A 3,965-nucleotide genomic window follows, 5' to 3' on the forward strand; every position below is an offset into this window, starting at 1 on the left:
CTGGCAAACCAAGCCGCCTTCCTTTCCCTTCCTGAGGAGCTCCCTATGTACTCTTCCCGGGGTATGTTCGCTCACTTGGTTACCCTTCTGGTCCCCAAGTTGACCAACATTCACCTCTTAAGGGCTATGTGATCACCCTGGAAGGGGTTCTAGCTTTAGACTGCCAAGTGAAGCATTCACCTCAGGTCAAAAGTGGGAAGGTTGGAAAAAAAAAAAAAGCAGTCATTCAGATGAGTAATTTTTAACTATAATCTTAAAAAACAATCAAATAAATACAAAACTACATAATAAGTGTTACTAGAGTTTTAAGGAAAATGCCTCCATTCTGCCACCCACCCTGAAACACCAGCTGAAGGCGATTCATGGTGAGAAGTAGGGAAAGGAGCCTTAATTAATGTGGCATATTGGGCAGAGGAACAGATAAACGGGTTCAGTGATCTGTGTCTTCCCTGGGTGCTAATGAAAGTTTTCGGTTTAATAGAGGAAGAACTGGGGAAGGAAACAAGATGCATGCTTAATTAAGTGTGATCTCCTTCAAAGCAAGCTTCTCTCTGCTCTGGTTTTGCAAAACAACTCCACGAAGTCCTGTTTTGACAGGCCATGCTGGACTCCGTCAGGTGACTGCCTTGCTCCAAGGTGTGGCTGTAGATGCTATAGATAATGTCTTCACGTTCAGGGGCCTTCTCTAGCTCACGATGCTGGAGGCCAATTTCAGTCACTGCTCAGTGTGTGTTTGGTCAACCCTGTCATTCTGGATTCCAAGGTGACCACAGGCTTGAGTGCCTGTAGGAAGGGAAGAATCTCAGTGTCACGTGTGTGGCACGAGAGAACACAAGAACCACGTGAAATGTTCAGCAAGGAAATGTATTTATCTTCAAAAAAGGGTGAGCCAGAACATAAACCGGGCTAGCAAGCATACCAAGAGGGCCTCTGTTTTAATTTTTATCTTATTTTAGTTTTTTTTTTTTTTCTCTGTGTGCTCCTGGCTTTCCTGGATCACGCTATAGCGGAGGCTGGCCTTGAACTCACAGAGATCTGCCTGTTTCTGCCTTCCGAGTGCTGGAATTAAACACGTTTGCCACTACTGCTTTTAACCTCAAGTGTGATTGTTTTGAGCAGACACAGCGGAGTCATGAAGAAGGCAACTGTTCAGCTTAGAAGCTACTATGCAACTTCATCCTCGTAGAAGGTTGAATCCAAACTACATACATAGGGTAATGTAATAAGTAGTTTTATCAGCTGGGCATGGCGGCACACACCTTTAATCCAAGCACTTTGGAGATTGAGGTAAGGGGATCTCTGTGAGTTTCAGGCCAGCCTGGTCTGCATAGCGAGTTCCAGGACAAGCAGGACTATGTAGAGAGACCCTGTCTCAAAACAAAACAAACAACAGCAAAACCCAAACAACAAAAAAGAAAAACTTAGTATTACCTATGTACGTACTGTTAAGCCATTAGGCCTTGTAAGTTTCCAAGAAAACATAAGACAGGCTTTGTGACTTATGCAAGATGTAGGGTTAGTTATGATAATTATTAAGTTGATGTTTAGAGCATCTAACAGAATTTCGCTATGATATTGGGTTATTATTGAGAGATTTTAGCCAGAGGACCCCTCTTATCCTTTCCATGTATAAGCATACTGTTAACTGGCATATATATAACATATGGTATATGTTAACAGTATGATATATATCACAGACATCTTTACACAAAGATATAAATTAAAATAACCTTTATTGGAAATAGTTTACCTCTTAGCTGCTCCCAAGTACACGTCGTTCTCCTTCTCCCTGGTACAGAGTCAGGGCGCCAGCTTGACCCGGGTGGGGGCGTTTTAAACGAACCTTTGAGAATGCTTTGGTCTGAAGCAGGGTGTTGTGGGAGCTCCTTCTGTTCCTTCAGCCAATAGCCACTGAGAAACGACGCCCCATTAGACCTCCAAATCCCAATGTTACCTTCCCCCTACACAACCTCGGGCCCCTTAAAAGATGGCTTGGGCAGAGAATTATAAATTACTGCATTTCTGACGGCGCAGACAGATGATTGCTTTCCTGAAGAGATCGGTCGCCACTGTTACCGGGCCGGTTGTTGCCGCTATGAACTGGTAATGACTGGAGACTGAAAGTAACAGCGTGGCCATTATCTTTCTGCGTCTAGGCGTACCCCTTTCCTGTGGACACAGGTTAAACTGTGCTTTAGGGGGGCGGGCTGCCATTGGCTTTGTTCCAACGGTAACTGTGATCCGTGCGTTCACACCGGCATGGTCTTTCTTCTTCTTCTTTTTTTTTTTGATTTTTGAGACAGGGTTTCTCTGAAGTTTTTGGAGCCTGTCCTGGAACTAGCTCTTGTAGACCAGGCTGGCCTCGAACTCACAGAAATCCGCCTGCCTCTGCCTCCCGAGTGCTGGGATTAAAGGCGTGCGCGGTCTTTCTTCTTTGACTATCACAGTAATTGCACCCACCTTGTCTGCTCGACGAGCATTGACGGGTGACTCAGGATTTCTTGCCGAATCAGAGAGTGTACTTTGAGGACAGTATTCCATTGTCTTTTGCACAGTGCTTTTCAAGGCTACTGGACCTTCCCACTCCCGACATTATTTCTTCCCACAGCCTCGGTCGAGGGTATCTCTAGGTCCTCCTGTGCTGGGACCGTTTGGAGTCCTGGCCTCCAGCTGCTCTCCCCCGCTAGTGACCTTTTCTTGCCCTTCTGATTTGAGCTTCTGAAAGCTGTGTCAAAGTTGTTTACCAACCCTGCTTCCTGAGCACGTGTTGCCCTGGCCTTGACAGAGGGTCAAGGTGATGAAGTCTTCACCTGTTGGCCCACCTGACTGTGTTAGGTATAAAAACCTCCATGGTGCTGTTCAATAAAGGGCTTCTTTTACCAGCAACTAGAGAGGTGTAAGCATGTGCAATCCTGACTTCCTTCGATTTCAGTTCCAGGCCGACTCCTGGAAGATCCAGTCAGGTGACAGGCAGGAGAAACACAAAAGATAAATTCCTCCCACCTTTCTTATATTAAATCTTTTGGATTCCTCCCTTTCGGTTATACCAGGGACATTTTGACAGCCAAATTTGCTAAATATGCTGAACTCAGGTTTCAGTTACCCAAACAATCACTGTAGCAACACGCAGCTAGCTCTTCAAGGCAGCAAGTTATATCCAAATCTCGGACATTAGTATCCGTAGCAACAGATATAGTCAGTTCCAGTATTTTATCTCCTTTTAGGTTCCTCTAGATATTCATTTAGCCAGTGTAGTAGCTTCTCCTCTAGAAACAGACCTTGGTTGCACGGCTCTGATTCAAAGTTTGAAAGTAGTGAGCCGAGAAGATGACAAATCCTGGATATTTCCTCATAGGGCAATCAATTGCTCAGGTAAGGTACATCGGCAGTAATAGTGAATGACCTCACCGACTTGGAAGATGATGCTTCTGATGACAAGGAAGGAAGGTGGATTCAGGGCTCAAAGTTCTCAAACTTCCTTTTGTTTCTTTGGTTTTGGTCTGGCTGTTGTGGTTTACAAGGTCTTGCTCTGAGCGTCACGGTTCATGCTGAACAAGTGTTACTGGAGTGGTTAGAGCTATAGCCTGGTCTCCAGCAGCCACGACAGCTGGCTGCCCAGTCTCAACAGGGCTACTACAAAGAAGTGAGTGAGAAAGGAGATTTGTTCAATGGCTACATTGAGAAGACGAACTAATAAAGAATTCCAGTGACCATCTGTACTCCATCTTCAGGGTCCCGACATGAGGTTTAAGTAGACAGCAAGAGTTGTGCACAGCTAAGCAGTCCTTTCCATGGGTGTGGCCCTGGGTGTTATTGTCAAGAGTTCTGGATTCTTCTGTCAGGTGGTCTGCCTAGTCAGCACCTTATGAAGTCGAAGACAAACTCCCCCTCTGCCTCTGGTGCCAGATTCCATCCTTTTCCTTCACCTGGCATACGATTCTTAAGGGAATTTCAATTTCTTGAGG

This window comes from Microtus oregoni, unplaced genomic scaffold (genome assembly GCF_018167655.1).
Source record: "Microtus oregoni isolate MIOR12 unplaced genomic scaffold, Mior012 000007F_ref0000211, whole genome shotgun sequence".
Classification (NCBI taxonomy): Eukaryota; Metazoa; Chordata; class Mammalia; order Rodentia; family Cricetidae; genus Microtus; species Microtus oregoni.